General features: G+C 39.4%; 1 pseudogene; it reads right to left on the reverse strand.

The window, feature by feature from the left end:
• Nucleotides 1-21,138: 21,138 nt before the first annotated feature.
• LOC133093208 (tubulin alpha-1A chain-like) lies at nucleotides 21,139-22,465 on the reverse strand (annotated as a pseudogene).
• Nucleotides 22,466-26,585: the final 4,120 nt, after the last annotated feature.

Consider the following 26,585-nt stretch of genomic DNA (forward strand, 5'->3'; position numbering starts at 1 on the left):
TATATATATATATATATATATATACACACACACATATAAAACAGAGTCACTTTGCTGTGCACCTGAAACTAACACAACGTTGTAAGTCAACTATACTTCAATAAAAAAAAAGAAAAAAATACAATTATATACAGATTAAAAAAAAAGATGCTCATGCAACTATCTGAAGCACTAAATTCTACAACCCCCCACCCCAACTCCTCCAAAGATCTGAGACAACATTTAATTGTGCCATGAATCAGAATGAATCAAGAGAAACCTTTTTAGAGCACAGCAAGAATCCTAAAGATTAAAGATAGACTGTGTATGCCAGTGATTTCAAAGCTTGTTTTGAAATAACCCCCGAAGATCTAGAATAAAAAAAAGTTACATGGTTTGCCAAAGGTCACTCAAGAAATCAATGACACAGTCCTAAATGCCAGGTCAGGGTTTGAAATGCTCAAAATAAAATGGTCTTTAAATAGTTTACCTCTAAAAACTGAGCATTTAGGAGATTATGTGTTTGTGTGGACAAATAATTGGCATGCACTCAGCTGGGTGTTATGTCTCCACAAACCCTTTATTTCTGTAGTTGACTTATCTATGAAATGCTTGGTTTTTCATCTCCTGTTAGAAACTATTCTTTCTACAACAATTTGAAATATATAATAGCTAACAGTGAATACCTTTAGCAGTAGTTTAAGCGACCAAAATTTTATCATTTACCTTCTTTTTTTTTCTTGTTTTTGGCCGTGGTGCAGCTTGTGGGATCTTTGTTCCCCAACCAGGGGTTGAACCTGGGCCCTTGTCAGTGAAAGTGCTGAGTCCTAACCACTGGATCACCAGGGAATTCCCTCATTTACCTTCTTCGTCTGTTCCCTTCTAAGCAACAAGGCTCATCTTCTAGCAGTAGTCTGATCATGTTCCTTCCCTTCTCAAAAGCCTTCAGGGGCTCCCAAATGTTTTTGAAATTAAATGAAGATTTGGAGTAATGGACTTCAAGACCCTCTTAGGAGTTGACCTTCCTTTATTGTGAAATTACAAAGCTGTAATTTTCCTTGCGTGCGGTGTTTCCACCCAGGCAGGAGAGATTGACTACTTTCCCCCAAACAAGACTCACCACCTCTGAAATTTGAGGATGTGCTTGCTATGTTAGTTCATGCTTTGCAAGAGCTCTCTCTAGAGTTATGAATTTTCTCAAATGGCATTAAGTTTAATAGTTCAAATGGATTCATTTAAGCCACCTCTTCACAAACTAAAAATGCAGTGGAATCAAGGTTCAGAGAAGGTGGCTGAGGACCCTGCTTTAGTAGGAAGCCAGTTCTGGAATGAACACCTATTTTCTGACTACTCTTATCAACCCTCTATGTATTAATTCTTCATTATGTCCTCACTCTGAACCTCTTCCTGCAAGAGACTGAATACAGAGAACATAGTAAAAATAATAGTTAATGCTTGATGAGTGCTTCAGATATGTCGGGACTCTTTATCCCTAATCTTCACAGTAATTATACAAGGCAGAGACGGATCCACTTTTATTTTATTTTATTTATTTTTTAAAATTTATGTATTTATTTATTTTTGGCTGTGTTGGGTCTTCACTGCTCTGTGCAGGCTTTCTCTAGTTGCGGCGAGCAGGGGCTACTCTTCGTTGTGGTGTGCAGTACTCTTCCCATTGCCGTGGCTTCTCTAGTTGCAGAGCACGGGCTCTAGATGCACAGGCTGCAGTAGTTGTGGCGCACGGGCTCAGTAGTTGTGGCTCACAGGCTCTAGAGTGCAGGCTCGGTAGTTGTGTTGTGGCGCACGGGCTTAGCACGTGGGATCTTCCCGGACCAGGGCTTGAACCCGTGTCCCTTGCATTGGCAGGAGGATTCTTAACCACTGCACCACCAGGGAAGTCCCTGATCCACTTATTTTAAAGCTGTAAAATTGGCTGAGAGAAGCTTAGTAATTGCTCAGGGTCCCACAAGTACCAAGTGCCTAGGAGGGGAAACAAAAGAAAATTTGCAACTCATTAGATACCACTCTACCTTTCGGGGAGGGTAGAAGAGGGAGATTTGTGGGAGGATGTGTGGTAAAATATCCAAGAATCATACATGGATTCTGTTAGGAAAAAATGTAAGAATTTTGGATTAAGAGGAAAATGTGAAGGAATGGGTTTTGGGGGTGAGTTTTCCTGACTAAACCTGAGTCAGATTTATTTTGAAATTAGAACCATTTGAATTTTTAAAAAAAACAAACTGATAGAAAAGAGACTGGATGGTGGATAGGAGCTTTTACCATGTATCCTTAGGCACAAAATTCAACTTGAAATGAAAAACGGAAATTTATGTGTATGTGTGTGTATAAAAACAGGAAGCTAAGAGATATATTCTGAAAGTATGTCACAAAATTATGTTACTTGCTATATGATGGGGGCATAAAGTGAGGTAGAGGACTATGTATTGAAGGGTTAATCTATATGTTAAACGTTGAGAAGTAGTATAAAATGATTGCTATGTGAAAATAGAAGTCAAATAATAAGGCAAGCAGTTTTTGTTTGTTTGTTTTATTTATTTATTTTTTTAAGGCAAGGAGTTTTTGTCCCGGATAAGACTATATTTCTCTAAGTTGTGGAACCTAAAGGCCATCTGAAAATAGAGTTGGAGGGAGGGCGAAGAGATTAGACCTGTTGCTAGGAAAACAAGGCAGCAACAAAATTTCCTTTGTCTCTTCTGCCAATAAATATTAATTGACCTTTCTCATTGTCATCCCCAATTTAATTTTTAAAATATTCTAAATACGCAAGGTAAATCTGAGAAAAATTTGGCCTCTTGCTCCAGTGTAATTTCCATTCTCAGTTCCTGTGAACCAGGGAGTTCTCTTTTCTCTTTTCTTTCTCAGGGATAAGGCTTGAAGAGTGCCTTCAATACATGCTCATGACCAGTGTAAGATTTATACAGGGAAGAAATTACAAGTAAATAAAGTTGCTAAATAGTCCAGCTTTGTCTGATTTAGAAAGAAATCTCAAATTTTAACTAGCTCTCTTCATTCAGCCAAGCTACTTCCTGCACAGATTCCTCCTTTACCTGGCAATAGAAATCTTTTTTATTTCTTCTTCCCATTACTTCTCACTATGCCTATTTTGAGGTGCCACCATACACAGCTTGTGGTTGCTTTACTTTAAGGCCAGCTGATCTTACCCAGAGTGGTCATCTTAAGTAAGCAGTTTCTTCTAAATCTGTTGACTTCCTCATCATTCCTTCTATAATGAATCACACTGTTTCATTAGACTTTACAGGATTTATCTCCTCATCTTTACAGAAATAATTTGTTCTTAATTGAGTATGATGTAACAAAAAGAGAACTACATGGTATGTTGAGAAACCTTGGTGATTCTCAGTGTGTCCCCTGCCCACCCACCCAAGTGACTTCACATCCCGTGTTTGCGTCATCAGCAACATGAAGGAATAGGATTATATCAGTTGTTCTCAACTCTGGGTGCATATTAGAAGCATCTGGGGAACTTTAAAAAATACTGCTACTTAGGACTTCCCTGGTGGTGCAGTGGTTAAGAATCCACCTGCCAATGCAGGGGACACAGGTTCGAGCCCTGGTCCGGGAAGATCGCACATGCCGTGGAGCAACTAAGCCCGTGTGCCACAACTACTGAAGGCCACGTGCCTAGAGCCCATGCTCCGCCACGGCAATGAGAAGCCTGTGCAACACGACGAAGAGTAGCCCCCGCTCTCTGCAACTAGAGAAAAGCCCGCGCTCAGCAATGAAGACCCAACGCAGCTGAAAATAAATAAATTTATTTAAAAAAAAAATACTGCTACTTGGCTACACCAGATAAACTAAATCAGATTACCCTTCAGGTAAGACCTGGGCATTGGTATTATAGTAAATGGTCAACCAACATTAGAAGCAACTGGATGACTGATTTCGTGGGCCTTTCCAACTTTATGCTTCCCTTATTCTTATGCTTACTGACTTGGACTCCTTCTCTTACCTAATCTTTATAGATGGTAAAGGAGGAGGGCTTTCTTTATTTGATTAATTAATAGTTACAGATGTGAGCTATGAAGTCATTATGTGACGTTTTAACCATACTGATTTGAGAAAAATAAGCACAGTAGAGAGAGGAGTTTGTGTCCCAAATCTCTTAAGGTTTTCTTGAAAAGGTTAATTTCTGGCAATTCCCTGGTGGTCCAGTGGTTTAGGACTCTTCACTTTCATTGCTGAGGGCCCGGATTTGATCCCTGGTCTTGGGGAACTAAGATCTCACAAGCCCTGTGGCGTGGCCAAAAAAAAAAAAAAGTTAATTTCCATTTCCATAATTTTTTTTAATGTCCCCTATATGCTAAATGTACAATTAAGATGCCTTCCATGGTGTCTTTACTGAGGGAGATAGTCCAGAAAGAAGAAGAAAACCAGGGATTCACAGAGGTATGCATGAGCTGCAGTGGAGCCAAGAGAAAGGGCACCTGTCCCACACTAGGGCACAGGGGAGACTTCCCTACAATTCTGTGCCTGAAACTGTGAGTACAGGTATCTAGAGGAAAAGGAGGTGGACATTGGAGGGCGGGGTAACAGGGAAGATGTGATGTCCTCTGAGAAGTGCAAGGAGTTCAATGTACTGCCGGCAGTTTGGCATGATAAGGATAGAGAACTTATTGGGGAGCATACTGTGAAGACCGTATTTGAACTTTATCCATGTAATTCTCTCTCCTCATTTCCCTAGAGCTTAATGCAATCACTTAACCTCTCCCCACCACTACAGCATTAATGAGATGTTTTCAGAAATGTACATTATTCTATTTAAATAAACTGAATAATACACTCTATAAGAAAATAATTCAAAACATGCTTAAAGCAGATTCCTGGTTTGGTTAAACTTGTATTCACTTTGTTAGACTTTTATAATTTTCATTCATTCCTCTTTGACCTAATATCATTATTGCACCAGAGTTTATTTCCTTAGCTTAAATTATAATTCCTTACTTCCTGTTCTAGTAACTATTTGGCTAAATAATAAATTGTTTTTCTTCACTGAAATTCTTCTTGTAAGTAGAATCAGGGTGCTTTCCTACACATACATATTTCAGCCTAAACCAAATAACCCTTAAGTAGCTACACCTGAAACTAACACAACATTGTAAATCAACTATACTCCAATTAAAAAAAAACAACCCTTAATCAGAATGCCTTTGCCATCATTCTGTAATTTATCTCCCCTGTCTCCTAGCCTCTTCTTTACTTGGAAAAAATAAATCTTCTATGAAACTTTCTATCATCACTCATTAAGCTCATATTGATTTCTGCCTCCCCTAGATTTGTGCTACTTGATTTATTTTTAATTTTTAAATCAAAATACCCCAAATTATTTTGTATTCTATTTTATTAATTTCAACTACTTAAATGATAGTAATATAAATAACAATTAGGATATTGACCCATATTAGCCAAGAAAATCTTAAGAATTGGAGAAATAGAAGTATCACTAGCTGTTATAATGTGTCAAAATGCTCTATAAATAAACTTGTATTAGTATTAGAAATGACTTATAGATCAGTGCAATAGAATTAACAGTCCATAAACATATCTAACCATAATTAAGTGTTTAAAAAAGATGATAATTCAAATTTAGTTGGATCAATGGACTGGTATCTAAAAGGCCTTTGGCAGATCCTGGACTGGTGTCTAAAACATCTTGACAAATCCAATATTCTTTCCTAATTTAAAAAAAAAAAAGCAAAAGAAAAGAAAAATCCCAATAAGAAACCCAAACCATCAGTGTAATAGGAAAAGATGTAAATTTCTTTGGCATTAAAATTTTATATGTGTGTGTGTGTGTATACACAATATACCAAAGCCAGCATCATTTTAATGAAAGATTTAGGAGTTTTTGTAATGAAAGACAAAGAACCCCATCATCATTACCAATTCTCCTAGTTGAGAAGTACTGACCAATGTAATTAGACATGAGAAATTAAGAAGAGGCATGAATATTTGAAAGAAGGAGACAGAATTATCATCATTGGCAGATGATAAGATATTAAAAACAGAGAAGTAAAAATTATTATTAGAAGCAATGAGGTAAATCAGTAAGGTGGTTGATTTCATACACACACAAAAATATCCAAATCAATAGTTTTCCTATATATAAAAAAGATTGGTTAGATAATATAGTGGAACAAAGTTACCAATTGCTGTAGCAACCAAAGAAGAAAAGATACCTAGAGAAAAAATTGACAAGAAATGAGCAGAAACTAGGTAAGAAAAGTTAACACTTGAGAGACAACAGAAAAAGATCAGAAGAAATACTCTGATTAACTGCTGGAGTTGGGCATTATATCAAGGGCATGTTCAAAATTGGTTAAGATGATTGTTTAACTGTTTTCTAAGGAGCGCAAGTTTTGGTAACTGGAGGGCCTTTTGTTTGGCTGAACATCAAGACATATTTGAGGAAGCAAGTGGAGGAGAAAAACTGGATTGTTTGTAAGCCACTCCCTATTTCAGCCCCACATCAAGCTAATAATAAGAACAGACTTGTCTACTAGGGCTTTTTCTGTAGGGTGTGTTTTGCAAAACCTGTTCTCCACCTTTCTTATGGAAACTCCAGTTATGTTTTCCTGTTCACTAAGGATTTTGCATGAGAAGATTTTTTAAGAGCATGAGAGACATGCTGAATTCATGTATCCTGGTAGTCAGAGGCATGGGACAAACATAAAGGCAGGTATGTGGATACTGCGCTATCCCCTTGGTCCCCCACCAACTTCTAAAATTAGGGGACAGGGAGTTCCCTGATGATGCAGTGGTTAAGAATCTGCCTGCCAATGCAAGGGACAAGGGTCCGAGCCCTGGTCCAGGAAGATCCCACATGCCGTGGAACAACTAAGCCCGTGCGCCACAACTACTGAGCCTGCTCCCTAGAGCCCATGAGCCACAACTACTGGGCCCCCGCGTGCCACAACTACTGAAGCCCACGAGCCTGTGCTCTGCAACAAGAGAAGCCACGGCGATGAGAAGCCCGTGCACCACAACTAAGAGTAGCCCCCGCTTGCTGCAACTAGAGGAAGCCCTCACACAGCAACGAAGACCCAATGAAGCCAAAAATAAATAAATTTATAAACAAAAAATAAAATTAAAAAAAATAAAATTAGGGGACATCTGAAACATTGGAAAAATGTTTGCAATGTTTTTGACAAATTCTAATAACCTATGCAATAAGAATTTAGTTAGGAAGAAACAAATCAAAAAATAAAAAGGCAAAGGCAATTCAAAAAATACAAGATACAAATGGTCAATAAGCATAAGAATTTATACAACTTTACTAATAACCAAAGTAAAGCACATCCAGAGTAACACAAATATAAATGATCACCTATCAGATTGAAAACACCTATTTCTCATCTATATGAAAATGATCTTCAAATGATAAAAATTGTGAGAAAAAGAGATTATATATTGATGTTAGGATATGAATTGCCACTATTCTTCTATAGGGTAATTTATAATTTTATTTGAAAATCAAATAAATAAAGCATTATCTTTGACCCATCAATCACAATTCTGAGAATTTACACTAAGTTAGATACCTGCACAAAAAAGTATGCAAAAGGATATTCATCGTAGAATTGTTTATAATTATAAAAGTTCCAAAGAATTCAGTCAACATAGGGTATTTGTTAAATGACTTATGGTGCAAGCGCAGAAAAGAATACTATGCACCCATCAACAATGGTGTAGTAAATATTTATTTACTAACATGGTGAGATTTTCTATGATCTATTGCTAGGTGAAAAAGAAAATTTATACAACAAAATCTACATGTTTAGACGTTTAGGAGGTAAAATTGTTAATCTACCTTAATGATTTCTATGCTTCTCTATGTTTTCTCTCTTTTAATGAAATAAACATGATTAACTTCTATGATGATAATGATAAAGAAAGACTTATGCCCCCATCAGATCTTTTCTATTTTCCTATTCCCTGAACAATATTGGTTTGATATTCTTCCTTGACTCTAGTGTGTAACTTTAAACCCTATTCATTTAAAGTGAAGCAACAGCTTCTCTCCCTCCCTGTCAGGGAGCTACATCTTTCCTTGTATTCTTTTGGCATGAAAGAGCTGGAAGGAGGGTGGGCCAGTGTCTTCTCACCAGCCCCAATGGTGTTTACAGGTAAGAACATTACTATTTTGGCATCTGTTCCAACACAGTCACCCTAGGCGATTCTCCTGAACCAAAAACTGTGTGTGCAGGGGCGGGGGCGGGCGGGCTGTTAGAAGAGCCAGTAGAGCAGAAAAAGAAGCGCTGGATGAGAGCTCCTGGGAATGTATACCTATACACTTTTAGACAGAAGACCTGAAACCAAGCCAGTACACAGACTACGGACAATCAGACCATTTCTCTTGCAACTTTTCTATGTATTTTACAAACCAAACCAGTGTTTGCAGATACGCTTGAGTTTAAACCCAAGTGAGATACTATTTAAGATGCCATTCAATGTATCTGTTGAAAAGACAGAATAAATGCTGTTGGGAACATGGGAATTGAGAAAGGCAAGGCACTTGGGTCAGCTAAGCCAGTTTTCCAGCCATGTAATTTGATGTTTTAAATGTTAACACATCTTTTCACCAACGAAAAAATTATGGGGTAGCCTAGACACAGAGAAGTCACTCAAATCTTAAATGTAGGATACAGAGAGAGGACAGAATCTTAGCAGAGAAATACTTTAGCAGCATCTGGGTCCTTTGAAGTACTTTTAGTGTATGTGCAGTAGAATTTACACTATAAGAGAATGTAACTTGCCATAAGTGTTTGTTCTTATGTGTGTGCAAACTTGTGCAGATGATGATGGAATAAAGGTGTGTTTGCTCCAATCTGTGTTCCTTTGAGTCAGACTGTTTTTAGCGACATTAACCCTGAATTGCTAATGAATCTCACCTACTTTCCTGATTTGTTAGTAAATGACTGGGCTAAAAATTTATTTTAAAAAAGCCGACAGAAAGGTAGCTAATAAAGTACTTGAGTTGGCCCAGCAGATCATGAAATTTGCCATATTGACTGGTTACTAGGTTCAGAGTAGGTTTTCTAGAGACTTATTGGGGAGGCAGGAATGGAGCATGATACATACCTTTATTTATGCCTTTTACTGTCACTAAGAAAAATGCTGGTTACTACAAAAGTGTCTGGATATTTTAATATTTTTCTGCAAGTTTTATATTATACTTTCTGTACTCCCCATTTCCTAGCGAGGAAGGAAAGGATAGAACTGAGTGATAAGCTAGACAATGGGTGTGGTTTAGTGGGCCATAGTGTCTTTGTTTTGTGTTTCCAGCATTTGCCTACCCCTAAGGAAATCACAGTACGTGGCATTATAAGCAGGGCAAAGGATTCACTACTTAGCACTTAAATCAGCAAGTCACCTTAATTGGCATCCCTGTGGTAGCTGTAAGGAAAGTCCACAAGATTTTCTGGGAATGAGATGAGCTGGACACATTAGCTTGCTTCCAACTGAGAGACATTTTTGTCTACTTTCTGAGGGCTATCCAGATGACTTTTAAGAGGCTCCCAGGCCATCCCAGTTTCCATAATGATGCTTGCTGTCTACAACTAGCTAAGCTTATTTCATTATGATTTGTCGAAAGTTAACTGAGAGAAGGAGTAGCCAAGAACTAAGAAAATAGGCATAAAATGAAAGAGGAAGAAAAAATTTGAATGGGTACAATTGGTGGCCTAACCAGGAATGAAAATGGGCTCCGGAGTGAAATGAAAGGAATAAAAATAGTAACACAATTGGGTAAACAGATCAAGGCAAATATGGCTCTTGAGCCCATTGTGTTTTTAAAATTGAGAGTGATAAACGTATTGAATGTCCTTTATTCTAAGGACCTTTTCCCAAAGCACAGAATTCGGGTTCTCAAGGAGTGAGCTCTCTGTCTTTAAAGTCTGTCCCAGTCTTTTTCACAGTGTCAGAAGAAGGGTGCATCAAAAGTTGATAGTACTCTAATTCCCTATGTGGCACTAGTAAGTCTAGATCCTGCTGACTAGAGCAGTTCACTCCCAGAGGACTGTGACCCCATAAAACAACGGGCATTGCCTGAAAGGGAGGTATTGTTGGTAGGTAAGCCAGCGTCCTAGGGGCTGGGACTCGGCCAGCATCTCATATGACAGACATGCTGCTGATTCACTTCTGTTTGTTTTCCCAGACAGAAAGGATCACAACACATTTTAGGGCCAATGCAAAAACTTTGCCTTTTTGCATTGTATGTATTGTAATGTATTATTAGCTTGCTGTCAATGGTGAGATATTCTAAATTGCTAAACAAGACAACAATATCCAACTTAAAAAACAAAACCAAAAACAAAACCCAGTTAAAAGCTCAATTGGCCAAGAGGTTATTTAATTATTACTTTTGTAAAGTGATCATCAGTGTTGGTTTTTTGTTTTGTTTTGTTTTGTTTTTGCAGGGGAAGAGGGGAGACTTGGGGTGTTGCCAAAGGAGAAAAATTTCTATACTTCAGTAAATATTTTCTTCACTTCCTTTCACCAGGCAGTTCTGATTTAGTGGGACACATACTAGATTAAACTTCAAGACACTTGGATAGTAACTGTGCTACTTTGGGCAAATCATTTAATCTTCCTGAGCTCCAGTTCATTCATTTATAAAATGACGATAACAATACTTCCACTGACTCCTGCACAGTGTGGTTAAAATGATTAAATGAGATATTATATGAAAGCATTTATCAGCTGCAAGGCGTGACACTGGTGTGAAGTCTGGAGGGGTCATCTTTGTTTTCCTTGGAGCAGATGCTTGTCCTGGGGCACTGGGGAAGGAGGGGAGACCCCACACCAGTTCTGTCTCATCACCCCAGGTCTGAAAGGCTGGAAGGAGAATCAAGGGTGGATCTTTAATTGACAACTCCCATTTCTCCATTAATATGCACAGAGAAATAATTTTCAGCCTTCTCCCTTCCATGAAGTAAGAGTCCTTTCCTCTTAATGTTAGAGAAGCTTGTTAACTACCTGGGCTTTTCTCCAATTCTGCTTCTTGATCTAGACCCGTGTTCTCCCAGTACAGTAGCCACTAGTGACTTGAGGTTATTGAACTCTAGAGATCTGGCTGCTCAAAACTGTGTGGAGACAATAGTCCAAAAAAATGTAAAATATCTTAATATTTTTAACATTGATTGCTTGTTATCATGTTAATCTAGATATTTTGGGTTAAATAAAATATATTAAAATAAATTTTACTGTTTCTTTTGACTTTTTGAAATGTGGCTACTATAAAATTTATAATGCCATATATGGGTCACTTTGTATTTCTATTGGCTAACAATGCTCCAGACAGTCAGAGGGGAAGGAAAGACATGAGTCCTGATGGCCTTATTCACATGGCTCTTGTGTTTCTCAGTCTCTATCTGCCCTAGTGCGGGGCTCTCTTTCCTTATGAGTCCAGTTCTTGGGCAGCCAGTTCATTCGAGAAGAACATGAAGAAATCAGAGATCAATAGGAAGTCCATTCCATCACCCTGACAGCACATGGCACAAGGTAGGCACCTAGTATGCATTCATTCATTCATTCAATTTTGCATTAAATAAAAATAGACAAATTTGGTAAGCTCATATCTTTTTTTTCTTTTTTTTGGCCAAGCCACTCGGCTTACAGGATTTCAGTTCCCGGACCAAGGACTGAACACAGGCCCATGGCAGTGAAAGCGCCAAATCCTAACCATTAGACCACCAGGGAACTCCCTGTAAGCTCATATCTTGAAAATTCACTCTTATGAATTCTGTAAAGGGAGCAATACTATGATTGGGTTTTGTACTGTCCTGTGTCCAAGTCACTTATTAAAATCTTATTTTATAGAAGGGTATTTACCTGCATTTCTTATCTCCCTTCTGAAGGTCTAGATGCCTTGAAGTCACGGAATGTGTTTTACATACCTTACTTTGTACCTAACAGGTGCAACAGCTGGTGTTATTGAATATTATGGGTAAAATAAATAATATAATGAGTCAATTTATCTTTCTGACCAAAATGAAAATTTGAACCTAAAATGCTGTGTAATTAATTTGATGTTGATGATATATGCATTTTTAAAAATGTGGCTTAAGATACTTTGAATTGTCTTTTATCTGTTGGAAAAAAATCTTATTTTTAAATCGCCTCTTGTGAGTGGATAAGTTCTTCCCAGATTGAATCCTGGCAGATGAAGAAACACTTATTCCTAAAATACAATCTCCACTGACTTTTGTCATCTCAGCAGCCAATTAAAAATGGTCCCAGGAGCAAACTGACAAACCCTGTATGAAATCGGAAAACAATAAAAGAAGAACAACCATCCCATTAACCTGGCAGAGCGGGAATGAAAGCTCAGCAGGGGAATGGCACAGGTTGGGGGTAGGGAACAGCCAAACAACACAGTGAACACGCAGCAGGCTCCTGGCCCAGCAAACCCCCGGAGTCTGAAGAGCCTCCACCAGCATAGAAGGGAGGCTTGGGGGAAGGGCTGGGATCAAAGAGAAGCAGGGGAAAGAGCCAGAGCAGTGTCTGCTCTTTGAGCAAAGATAATGGAATCCTCTCTGGGGTGAAGAGAATGAACACACAGATTTAAAAATACAACAAACCCAGAGCTGATCGGACTCCTTTATTCCATGCCTCGAACTCGTCAGGATTGTCCTCCATTCAAAATCTCTCTATATTGAATTACAGGGTTAGAAAAAAATGAAAGGGCATCCTGTTGAGTGTTTTGCAAACTGTGGGTTGCACCTCCTTAGTGTGGGAAATCAACTCAGTGGGTGGAGATTTGCGTTTCAAAAATGAAATGGAAAGTAGAAGGACTTGTAAGTACTAGGGATAAATATTGCTTTATGAAACTTTTGTTGTGTGTGTTCACGTGTATTCATGTACATGTGTGTGTGTTTGGTATCAGTAAAATACATTTCTTATTGTGGGTATCAAACTGCAAAACTCAGTGAAAACTGATCTTGTCTATCCCTCTGCCTTGTTGAGGAATACTAAAATCAATTGTAGAAAATGAAGCCTTCAGGAATAGAGATTTCATATATCTCCACGACTGATCCTCAGTTGAGGTATTCTTCTTGCATGCCACAAAGGTAGAAAATGTCAGACTTCATGCAGCCCCTCAACAAAAGCAGTCAAGTCTTTACGAAAGAGCTCCAGGATCAGGCATTTCATTCTGTTGAGGCTAATGCTGTTTGTCAGAAACTGTGGGCAGCCTCCCTTTTAAGCCCCCAATTAAGGAGAAGCAATGAAAAAAAAAATGGTAATAGCATGCCTCAAACGTGAGGCTTCCTCTTGGCCACTACTCATTAGAGAGCCCACAAACCATGGATTCTATTTAGGGAAAGTCTGGGATGGTTTGGGGGAAAAATGAAACATTCCCCTTTCTCCTTACTCCCAACTTCGCCCTCAGCTTACTTATCTCACCTTGATTTATTTCTTGAAATTTTAGTCAAATTTAGCCTGCAATTTACTTTTTAAAAAAATTTTTTTTTTTTTATCATTTTATTTAATTAATTTATTTATTTTTGGCTGTGTTGGGTCCTTGTTGCTGCACGCGGGCTTTTCTCTGGTTGTGGTGAGTGGTGGCTTCTCTTGTTGCGGAGCACAGGCTCTAGGTGCATGGGCTTCAGTAGTTGTGGCACGTGGGCTCAGTAGTTGTGGCTCGTTTGCTCTAGAGTGCAGGTTCAGCAGTTGTGGCACACGGGCTTAGTTGCTCCACGGCACGTGGGATCCTCCCAGACCAGGGCTCAAACCCATGTCCCCTGCATTGGCAGGCGGATTCTTAACCACTGCGCCACCAGGGAAGCCCCTGCAATTTGCTTTATGATTTAAAAGCTGACAAGAATGAATAGAGAAAGGACCAGACAGAGAAAAGAGCAGAAACTGTCTAAAAGATTCTGGCAAAATGTGACGACATTTCCGGATTCACTCTAGAAAATCACCAGTGACAGAGTGACCTGATTGATATCCATTTCTAAGTCTCAAGGAATTAAAAATAAAACCCAGCATCGACTGATGAAGCAAGGGCCAAGAACAACAGACTTCGTTATTTCCACAAAGCATCAAAGAAGATGAAAGGGGAGAGAATTGTGAGGAAAACAATTCACTGAAAGAAGTCCTGAGTAAAGTTGTGTAACAATAAAAAGGCAGATCTCTTCCCACCCATACACAAAAGAACGTACTGAAGGTTTTACAATGCTGTGGCCACTAAAAACATCTTTTAAAGATGAGCGAACTTCTTTATCGCCCCAAGAAATCAAAGTAAACCATCTGAAACCCAAGCTGTAGGAAATCCTGCTGCTTAGGTGAAGTATCCGCTGTGACACTGAAATAGCACTATCACTTTCAGAGAGCAGGAGGCTGCCTGTCTCAACCTTCCTTGATTCAGTTCAGTGAAACAGACATTCCCTCAGCTGTATCAGAGACATGGATTTTAGCTGTAATTATGGTCTGCTAATCTGGTGTAGCCTTAGTCAAACGAACAGAATCAGCACATTATCATTAGGGTGGCAACACAGTCTCTCTCCCTTGCTTGGAGAGAATTGGTCTGGGAGAGAGAAGACTATTGAAAAGTCGGCCAGGTCTTGCGAGCTTTGCCTCTATCTAATCTTTGAGGAGCTCAGTTTCTCCAGGTGAAGAAATGTGTGCCTCCCTCTCATCTCACAGAGTTGCTGGAAAAAAACAAAAACGGCAGTGTTTAAACACGTCATAACTGGGCACTGAATTGCCATGCATGAATTTGTACCATTCCATCCCCTCCCTCCCACCCATCCTGGGAAACTGGCACGGAATGGGGCTCATTCTCTGTTTTTCTGTGCTTTCTTTCCCAGGCATTCTCTCCTCTCAGTTAAGCAAGTCTGAAGCCTTGGGAACATGCTGTCATATTTTAGCTGCAGAGGAGTATTTAAGGTTAAGTTGTTGGTTACTTTCAGAGTCCTTAATTCTTAACCCAAAAAAATGAATTTCTAATAGTGGGAATTTCCAGTTAGCTGAAAGCCAGATATTAGAGATAATTTTAAGGAAAGAGCTTGCCAATATTGCTTCAAATCATACCATGGCAGCAACACTTACCTCATTTATGAGCCGCTTACTGTGCATTTGTCTTCTTCCTTCTTCCCTCCCTACCATCACCCTTCCTCCCTCCCTCCCGCTATCCCTTCTGCTATCCCTCCCTTCTTTCCTCCTTTCCTCCCTTCTTCCCTTCCTCCCTTCCTTCCTTCCTTTTTTTAAAAATAAATTTATTTTATTTTATTTTATTTTATTTATTTTTGGCCGCATTTGGTCTTCTTTGCTGTGCGCGGGCTTTCTCTAGTTCCGGCGAGCGGGGGCTACTCTTCATTGCAGTACGCAGGCTTCTCTCTCATTGTGGTGGCCTCTCTTGTTGCGGAACACGGGCTCTAGGCACGTGGGCTTCAGTAATTGTGGCACATGGGCTCAGTAGTTGTGGCTCTTGGGCTCTAGAGTGCCACAGGCTCAGTAGTTGTGGCACACGGGCTTAGTTGCTCCGCGGCATGTGGGATCTTCCTGGACCAGGGCTTGAACCCGTGTCCCCTGCATTGGCAGGCGGATTCTTAACCACTGTGCCACCAAGGAAGCCCCCTTCCTTCCTTTTTTAAACGACAATACTTTTTCAAGCAGTTTTAGGTTTACAACAAACATTTGTGTGCAGGTTTTTGCATGGATGTAAGTTTCCAACTTTTTTAGATAGATACCAAAGACTGTGATTGCGGGATCATATGATAAGAGTATGTTTAGGTTTATGAGAGATGGCCAAACTGCCCTCCAAAAGTACCTGTACCGTTTTGCATTCCCACCAGCAGTGAATGAGAGTTCCTGTTGCTCCTTGCCAGCATTTGTTGTTGTTACTGCTCTGGATCTGGGCCATTGTAATAGGTGTGTGGTGCTATCTCATTTTTGTTTTAATTTGCATTTTCGTGAAGACATGATGTGGAGCAACTTTTCACATGCTTATTTGCCATCTATATATTTTCTTTGGTGAAGTATTTGTTAAGGTCTTTGACCTGTTTTTAAATTGGGTTGTTGTTTTCTTATTGTTGAATTTCAAGAATTCTTTGTATATTTTGGATAACAGTCATTTATCAAATATGTCTGTTGCAAATGTTTTCTCCCAGTCTGTGATTTGTCTTCTAATTCTTTTGATACTGTTTTCTTGCTGAACAGCAGAAGTTTTTAGCTTTAATGCAGTTAATAATAATCAATTATTTATTTCATGGATTGTGTCTTTGGTGTTATATCTAAAAAGTCATTACCCTACTCAAGGTCATTTAGGTTTTCTCCTACGTTATAGTCCAGGAGTTTTATAGTTTCATGTTTTAAATTTAGGTCTGTTATCCATTTTGTGTTAATTTTTGTAAAGAGTGTACTGTCTGTGTCTAGATTCATTTTTTCATATGCTGATGTCCAGTTGTTCTAGCACCATTTGTTTTTCTTTTTTCCCAAAATTTAAAGTTTTTATAATTTTAAAGATACCAAAATAAATATTAACATGTGAATGACTAGGAGAAATGTTTGGAAAAGCTATAACATAATATTAGAATGCAGAATACATAAGGTCTAAAATAAATCAATAATAAAGGTAACAAAATCATGTTGGATAATGAGAAAAAGTTTAAAGTTGGTCATTCAAAGAAGAGAACAGTACGGACTTCCTGGTGGCGCAGTGGTTAAGAATCCGCCTGTTAATGCAGGGGACACGGGTTCGAGCCCTGGTCCGGGAAGATCCCACATGCCGCGGAGCAACTAAGCCCGTGAGCCACAACTACTGAGCCTGTGAGCCACAACTACTGAGCCCATGTGCCACAACTACTGAAGCCCACGTGCCCAGAGCCTGTGCTCCACAACAAGAGAAGCCACTGCAATGAGAGACTAGCACACTGCAATGAAGAGTAGCCCCCGCTTGCCTCAACTAGAGAAAGCCTGCCCAACAAAGACCCAACACAGCCAAAAATAAATAAATAAAATCAATAAATTTATTTTTAAAAACCACAAAAAACAAAGAAGAGAACAATAGATGTCTATTAAATGCAAATATTATTGGTCTATTGAGGGAATAAACATTTAAATCATACCATGAATTGAAATATCTACACAGATACTCTTCTGGACCCAGAATGTTCCTACTCTTCTCAGTGTGCTCCAGCTACCTGGTCTAGCACCATTTGTTGAAGAGACTATTTTTGCTTCATTGTATTTCCTTTGCTCATTTGTCAAAAATCAGTTGACTGTATTTACAGGGGTCTATTTCTGGGCTCTCTATTCTGTTCCACTGATTTATTTAGGTATCCTTTCGCCAGTACACACTGCATTTGTTTACTGTAGCATTATAGTAAGTCTTGAAGTTGAGTAGTGTCAGTCCCCCAACTCTGTCCTCCTTCAATATTGTGTTGCATATTCTGGGTCTTTTCTCTCTCTGTGTAAACTTTAGATTCAGTTTGTTGATATCCATGAAATAATTTGCTGGGATTTTGATTGGAATTGCATTGAATCTATAGATCAAGTTAAGAAGAACTGACATCTTAACAATATTGAATCTTCCTATTCATGAACATAGAATATCTCTTCATTTATTTAGTTCTTTGATTTTGTTTATCAGAGTTTTGTAGTTTTCCTCAAATAGTCTTGTACATATTTTGTTAGATTTGTGCTTAAGTATTTCATTTTTGGGGTGCTAATTTAAATGATACTATGTTTTTAATGTCAACTTCCACTTGTTCATTCTTGGTTTGTAGGAAATTGATTTTTGTATATTAACCTTGTATCCCACACCTTCCTTCATTTTCTGTCAAATATTTATGAATGTCTACCATGTGCTAATCTCTCTAGCACAGTCCCTCCTCCCGAAGCTCAGAGTTTAGTGAGCAAGGTAGAAAAATAAATATAAAAATTAAAAACATATGTTATTAGTCTAGTATCATTTCAGGGGTTTTACAATTAGCTACTCACTTTTGGTCTTCTGGGAAGGAGACTCAACAGGAGATGAAATATGTGTTTCTTGTGTTGTATCTTCCTGTGTGTGCTCTTCAAGGACTGTTGATCTTCCCACACCTTCGAAATATTCTGTGTATATAAGTTTTTGAAATTACATACTTGAATTCATTTATTTTATTTTTTATTATTATTATTTTTTTAAATAATCATTTTTCTCACCCTGAAGGCCTTTTTAAAAAGTAATTAATTAATTAATTAATTTTATTTTATTTTTGACTGCGTTGGGTCTTTGTCGCTGCGCGCGGGCTTTCTCTAGTTGTGGCGAGTGAGGGCTACTCTTCATTGTGGTGCATGGACTTCTCATTGCAGTGGCTTCTCTTGTTGTGGAGCACAGGCTATAGGTGCGCGGGCTTCAGTAGTTGTAGCACGCGGGCTCAGTAGTTGTGGCTCACGGGTTCTAGAGCGCAGGCTCAGTAGTTGTGGCACATGGGCTTAGTTGCTCCGCGGCATGTGGGATCTTCCTGGACCAGGGCTCAAACCTGTGTCCCCTGCATTGGCAGGTGGATTCTCAACCACTGCGCCACCAGGGAAGCCCTGTCCTAAGTTTTTAAAAGAACTTTCAAAACCAAACAAACTGGAAGAACTTCATAATGAGCTATTAATTTAAAGCTTTTTAATTAAAATAGAGAAGATATTTTAGAAGAGACTCATGAACGCTTTTTCTGAAAACTAAACTTTTGTCACATTCTTTCCTTAAAAATAAATTTACCTGTTGAAGATAAACAAAAAACAACCCCCCCACCCCCCAAAAAACATATGTTATTATAAGGGACATATGAAAGAGGTCCTTCTAACTGGGCCTTGGTGGTCCAGGGTAGACTTTTTAGAGAGGTATGGAGTGAGTCTTAAGGGATAAACCTTACATGAAGTGAAAAAGCAAGAATATTGTAGACAGAAGATGACAGAAGGGAGGTAGATGAGAAGCAGGATGGGTTTTCAGGGATCTACATGTGACTGAGTAGCAACAGATAGGGCTGAAGAGATTAAGTGGGGTCATGCTACTGTGTCTCTTGTCGAGGACCTTGCTTTTTATTCTACAGATAATAATTTGTTTCACGTAATTTTAGCAGCAGAATTTTTTTCCAAATTAAATCTTGTGTGGCACGCCAATATAAAATTAGATTAAAAGGAAATTTAATTAGTATGCATTATTTTATAAATTAAAACAATGAAAATATTGACATTTGTTTGAATAAAAAATTGATATAGAGATTATGGATGACAGTTATGTCTTATGTTAGCCTCAGCATTGCAATTCTTTTATGTCTGAGTTTTGTTTGTTGTACAGTGGCAAGATAATTTTGATTCACAGAGATAAGTAGTTGCAAATTGTGACGGTTTTAAAATGTTATCTCAGAATCTCAGGATACTATTTTAAAGATGGAAGAGAAGGTTTTGTTCTTAGGTCTACACAAAAATGAAATTCGGGTTCGAGTGACTATGAGGATGATGGCACCAACACCCAAAACTGAATATATACCAGAGGGTAATTTCCAGGAAAAATTCAGTTTTTGACATTTTGTGTTTAAGCTATGTTATTTCAGAAGATAGGAAGCTTCCAATAACCGTGGACATAACTGGTTCATTAGAAATCAAACACGAAATATATGCATTTTAAAGTTGTGAAACCTCATTTTCCTCTGACATCTTACGGCCTGCTTTTGATAAAATTTTAATGGTTCATTTAAGAAACTCTTCACTTCTGGAAATTCAGGCAGCTGCTCAGCCTGTGGTTCAGAATTCTGCTGCTTCATCATTTCAGATTTCTTGACTTGCCTACAGATGCATCTAGACCAATGTCATTTTATATTTAGCAAAGTTAGAATAGTTCACAGAGACTCTTGTGTCCTTTCTGAACGCTACAAATATCTGAGCTAGGTCATGCCACTACTCTTCTCCCTCAGTCAAGTCAATTAAAATGTATGTATTTAATGAATGGCTTGTTACAGAGAAAAATGTTCTTGATGTTTCTTGGCAGTATGGCAACGTCACCATTCATTTATTCATTTACTTAGTTTAATCCAATAGAAATAGATGCTAGGTTCTTCCTTGATTTGGAAGGTAAGTGATTGTATTAATTTACTATGACTGCCATAACAAAGTACCACAGACTAAGTGGCTTAAATAGCAGACATTTATTTCTCATAGTTCTGGAGGTTGGAAGTCCAAGATCAAGGTGTCTTGGATCAAGGTGACTGTTTGGTTTCCTCTCAGGCCCTCTCCTTGGCTTGCAGATGGCTGCCCTTTTGCTGCCTCTAATTATGGTCTTTCTCTGTGTGAACCTCCTTGGTGTCTGTGTGTGTCCAAATTTCCTCTTCTCATAAAGACATTAGTCAGATTGGATTAGGGCCCTCCTTAATGGCCTCATTTTAACTTAAGCATTCCTTTAAATACCGTATTTCCAAATATAGTCACATTCTGAGACACTGGGGGTTAGGACTTCAATATACAAATTTTGGGGGGCACAATTCAGCCCATGTTATGATTAAATATTTTTCCTTGGGTATTATAAAAAAGGCAATAGATTTAAGTCTTCCCCATAGCTTCACAGCTTCTTCATTTTTGTTTGTATTTTTTTTTTCATTTAAGATAAGAAATACTTTATTCAAACCCATCAGAGAAACGGATAGCTTGAGTCTGTAACAAAGTGTCGGTTGTTTTTTTTTTTTTTAAGCAATGTTTGTGCCTCTTTCTATTTCTTTTAAAAAATTAATTAATTAATTAATTTATTTTTGGCTGTGTTGGGTCTTCGTTTCTGTGCGAGGGCTTTCTCTAGTTGCAGCAAGCGGGGGCCACTCTTCAACGCGGTGCGCGGGCCTCTCACCACCACGGCCTCTCCTGCTGCGGAGCATAGGCTCCAGACGCGCAGGCTCAGCAGTTGTGGCTCACGGGCCCAGTTGCTCCGTGGCATGTGGGATCCTCCCAGACCAGGGCTCGAACCCGTGTCCCCTGCATCGGCAGGCGGACTCTCAACCACTGCACCACCAGGGAAGCCCAAAGTGTCGGTTTTTAAACCATCGGTCAGTAATTGTGTATGAGTACATACAAATGAATTGATCAGACCACAACTTTTCAATGTTTAAAACAGAATAAACTTCCCTGTAAAAGCAGCACCTTTGTGACATTTTCACTTTAGTATTTTTCTCCTTCTTCTTCTCCCTCTCCTTCAACAGAATCCACATCAACCTCCACATAATCCTTCTCAAGGGCAGCCATGTCCTCACAGGCCTCAGAAAACTCTCCTTCCTCTATGTCCTCACCCACATACCAGTGAAAGGCACACTTGGCATACGTCAGGTCAAACTTGTGGTCCAGGCGAGCCCAGGCCTCAGCGATGGCTGTGGTGTTGCTCAGCATGCACGCAGCCCACTGTACTTTGGCCAGGTCTCCACCAGGTACCACAGTAGGAGGCTGGTAATTAATGTCAACTTTGAAGCCAGTGGGGTACCAGTCCACAAACTGGATGGTGCGCTTGGTCTTGATGGTGGCAGTGGTAGCATTGACATCTTTGGGAACCATGTTGCCACGGTACAACAGGCAGCAAGCCATGTATTTACCACGGTGGAGGTTGCATTTCACAACCTGGTTGGCTGGCTCAAAGCAAGCGTTAGAGATCTCTGCTACCAGCAGAGGTGATAGGGGCATAAGTAGCCAGAGGGAAGTGGATGTGGGGATAGGGCACCAGATTGGTCTGAAATTCTGTCAGATCAACATTCAGGGCTCCATCAAACCTCAGGGAAGCAGTGATGGAAGACACAACTTGACCTATCAACCTATTCAGGTTAGTATATGTTGAGTGCTCAATATCAAGGTTTCTAAGACAGATGTCATAGATGTCCTCATTGTCTACCATGAAGGCACAATTAGAGTACGCCAGGGTGGTGTGGGTGGTGAGGTTGGAGTTGTAGGGCTCAACTACAGCTATGGAAACCTGGGGGGCTGGGTAAATGAAGAACTCCAGCTTGGACTTCTTGCCATAATCAACAGAGGGACCTTCCATCAGCAGGGAGGTGAACCTAGAACCAGTTCGCCCACCAAAGCTGTGGAAAACCAAGAAGCCCTGAAGACCTGTGCATTGGTCAGCCAGTTTCCAAATTCGGTCCAAGACGAGGTCAGTGACCTCCTTGCCAATGGTGTTGTGATGTCGGGCATAGTAATTGGCAGCATCTTTCTTGTCTCTGATGAGCTGCTCAGGGTGGAGGAGCTGGGGGTAGGTGCCAGTGAGAACTTCATCAATGACCGTGGATTCCAGGTCTACAAACACGGCCCTGAGCACATGCTTGCCAGCAGTTGTCTCACTGAAGAAGGTGTTGAAGGAGTCATCTCCTCCCCCAATGGTCTTGTCACTTGGCATCAGGCCATTGGGCTGGATGCCATGTTCCAGGCAGTAGAGCTCCCAGCCGGCATTGCCGATCTGGACACCACCCTGGCCAGCATCAATGGAAATACACTGGCACATAGTTGCTGTTTTGTGGCTGCCAAGCAGATGGCAGAGAGGAGGAGGCGAGGTTGTTGCTTCTTCCAGAGCAACTCTTAGGTGGTCGATGTAAGAGAACCTGCCTTATTTGTATTCTTGATGGGACTCAGAACCACTCTTCCCCTTTTGCATGGGAAAAAGGGAGGTAAATCTTCTCTTCTGGAAAGTGTCATAGGTAATGCAATATTTCTCAATCATTTTACTGTCCCAACACATAGACACATAGGAGAGATGTCACATAGCCACAACAAATGAGAGGCTTACTAAGAGCTTGAGTTGTGGAATCCCTATTTAAAAGCTGTGTGACTTTGTCCAAAGTCTTAAACTTCATAAGGATACTGTCTAAGCTACTTTAACAGAGATCTCTATAATACCATGATTTAAGAAGAGAGAAGTTTATTTTTCTCTCCTGTATCAGCTCACAGTGAAGTAACACAGAGTGGGATGGGCAGATCAGTCTATCCTTAAAAGACAGTTTCTATCTCTGGGTCCATAATGGCTGTTCCACCTCTTCCCATCGTATCTGCATCTCAGCCATCAGGAACAGGGAAAGGAGAAAGAAAAACACACCTGTATTTCTTTTAATGTCAAGGCTTGGCATGTAAGTTCTCTTATAGCCCATTGCTAACAAGTCATATAGACGTATTTAGTTGCAAAGATGGTGGAGAAACGTAACCTATAACTAAGTGGCCATGGGTGCAGCTAAAACATGGGGTTTTATTAATAAAGGAATAGAAGAATAATGAATATTGTTTTGTGTCTTGGGTTCCTGCAAAAGCAGAGCCTAAGCAAGGACTTGGATGTAGCTAGTTCAAGTGCATTTACCTAAGACGATGATATTGATCCCAGGAAACAGAGGGAGGGAGTGGGCAGAGTAGGACAAGGAAAAAAAGCCAGTAAAGGGTATGCTACCCAGATGGAAAGCACTGTGGAAAACTGAGGCCCATATACTCTGGGGATCATCCGTAGAAGCACACAGAATGTGCCTCAGAATTGTTTCAGTGAAGGTTGAGGAGGCTGGGGCATTCCACTGACTTCCATCCCTCATCATTTATGAACTCCCCTGTACTTCCAGTCTGTCGCCCTGCTCAGACTGTGTAAGTTTCCATGGTGTTGAAGGATACACCAAAGGACTCCACAGCACCCCCTGGAGCTGGAGCATTGCAATATTCATGCAACTGTTCACACTACTGGCTCTAATGTCAAATGGGCCAAAGCGATTTGGCCCAGGGCATCTTAGGTGTCTGCTCCTGGGTAGAACTAAACCTCTTGGCCTTTGTCCTAAATATGTCAGTGATAGGTGACTGTAAAAGGGGAGAGAAACAAGGCTCTCTCAGGTTACTCAAGGAGGAAAAAACCTGGTTTGGTCTCTTAGAGATAAGGAAATGACAGCAAAAAGACCTAGATGGCTGGGGAGGAGATTTTGTGCTGGGAAATTGTGGGAGCTAAGGTGCTGGTATGAGTTATTTGGTGCCAGTCCTGGAAGACCTTGAGTACCATCCTGGGACATTTAAACTAGATATAGTGTAGAAGTGTATAGGTTCTGGATTTCTAAAAATAAATGCTTCTGTAACGTATAGGGTGGTTGGGAGAGCCTAGAGGTAGAAGACCAGTTTTGAGATGATTATAGTGATCTAAGCATGAGCTGATGAAAGCTGAGACTAAGGTGAGGCTAGTATGGAGAACCAGGAAGAAAGGTGTCGAAAAGGTAGAGAAGGATATGAGGGGAAAGGAAAGCAGGGGTCAAAGAAGGTAAAAGTAAGAAAGTGAAATGACAAAGGAGAAAAAAGGAATGGAGACTGGTGTGAGAGACAATGACTACATTGTTTCCATGAAGCTTGCTTTAAAATGTGAAGAATTAAAATGTAAAAAATTCAAGTAATATGAAATTTTCTAACCAGAAAATATCCCTGGATAATCATAGGAAAAAGGAAGAGTATGGTGGCAATTCAGATCATCATGAAGTTGATGACAGATGTCAGGAAGGTAGCAAAGTCAAATTTTGACATTTTGTACCAGATAGGCTTTAGAGTTGGGTATTAACCCTTCAATTTGTTCTCAAGTCTCCTTACTTGGTCCAAATCATTCTAGTTCAGAACAAGTATAGGACTTAAATATGGAAGATTATAAGTAGCATTTTAATCTAAATTATCCAAATCTAATTCCTTCCTGAAAAGACACTCTACACAATATATTTATGCTAGTATTTGGTTTTAAAAGCACCCAAAGGGGGAAAGGTTATCATTATTAAATGACAAAAAAACCTCTTGTTTCTTACTAAGAAAAATAAAAGTCTTATTACATTTTGAAATACTGAAACAACACATTTTAGGCTAAACTACATATGACCAATTGCTCCTTTTAACCATTTTAGGAAAATACCTTTAAAAAAATACTTTCAAAGTTACAGATGACTTGCAAGAAAATTACAAAAAATTCTTAAATATCTTTTATCCATATTCACAGATCAGCTGTTTGCCACATTTACTTATCACTGCCTCTATTTATAATATATATTATTATTAATTTTCCCCTGAACCATGTAAGAGTTAGTTACAGATATGTCCTTTTATTTCTTTTTTTTTTTTTTTTAAACATCTTTATTGAAGTATAATTGCTTTACAATGGTGTGTTAGCTTCTGCTTTATAACAAAGTGAATCAGTTATACATATACATATGTTCCCATATCTCTTCCCTCTTGCATCTCCCTCCCTCCCACCCTCCCTATCCCACCCCTCTAGGTGGTCACAAAGCACCGAGCTGATCTCCCTGTGCTATGCGGCTGCTTCCCACTAGCTATCTATTTTACATTTGGTAGTGTATATATGTCCATGACACTCTCTCACCCTGTCACATCTCACCCCTCCCCCTCCCCATACCCTCAAGTCCATTCTCTAGTAGGTCTGTGTCTTTATTCCCATCTTGCCACTAGGTTTTTCATGACCTTTTTTTTTTTTTTCCCTTAGATTCCATATATATGTGTTAGCATACTGTATTTCTTTTTCTCTTTCTGACTTACTTCACTCTGTATGACAGACTCTAACTCCATCCACCTCATTACAAACACCTCCATTTCATTTCTTTTTATGGCTGAGTAATATTCCATTGTATATATGTGCCACATCTTCTTTATCCATTCATCTGATGATGGACACCTAGGTTGCTTCCATGTCCTGGCTATTGTAAACAGAGCTGCAATGAATATTTTGGTACATGACTCTTTTTGAACTATGGTTTTCTCAGGGTATATGCCCAGTAGTGGGATTGCTGGGTCGTATGGTAGTTCTATTTTTAGTTTTTTAAGGAACCTCCATACTGTTCTCCATAGCGGCTGTATCAATTTACATTCCCACCAACAGTGCAAGAGGGTTCCCTTTTCTCCACACCCTCTCCAGCATTTATTGTTTCTAGATTTTTTGATGATGGCCATTCTGACCGGTGTGAGATGATACCTCATTGTAGTTTTGATTTGCATTTCTCTAATGATTAATGATGTTGAGCATTCTTTCATGTGTCTGTTGGCAATCTGTATATCTTCTTTGGAGAAATGTCTATTTAGGTCTTCTGCCCATTTTTGGATTGGGTTGTTTGTTTTTTTGTTATTGAGCTGCATGGGCTGCTTGTAAATCTTGGAGATTAATCCTTTGTCAGTTGCTTCATTTGCAAATATTTTCTCCCATTCTGAGGGTTGTCTTTTGGTCTTGTTTATGGTTTCCTTTGCTGTGCAAAAGCTTTTAAGTTTCATTAGATCCCATTTGTTTATTTGTGTTTTTATTTCCATTTCTCTAGGAGCTGGGTCAAAAAGGATCTTGCTGTGACTTATGTCATACAGTGTTCTGCCTATGTTTTCCTCTAAGAGTTTGATAGTGTCTGGCCTTACACTTAGGTCTTTAATCCATTTTGAGTTTATTTTTGTGTATGGTGTCAGGGAGTGTTCTAATTTCATACTTTTACATGTACCTGTCCAATTTTCCCAGCACCACTTATTGAAGAGGCTGTCTTTTCTCCACTGTATATGCTTGCCTCCTTTATCAAAGATAAGGTGACCATATGTGCGTGGGCTTATCTCTGGGCTTTCTATCCTGTTCCATTGATCTATAT

This window comes from Eubalaena glacialis, chromosome 6 (assembly GCF_028564815.1).
Source record: "Eubalaena glacialis isolate mEubGla1 chromosome 6, mEubGla1.1.hap2.+ XY, whole genome shotgun sequence".
NCBI classification, from domain to species: Eukaryota; Metazoa; Chordata; class Mammalia; order Artiodactyla; family Balaenidae; genus Eubalaena; species Eubalaena glacialis.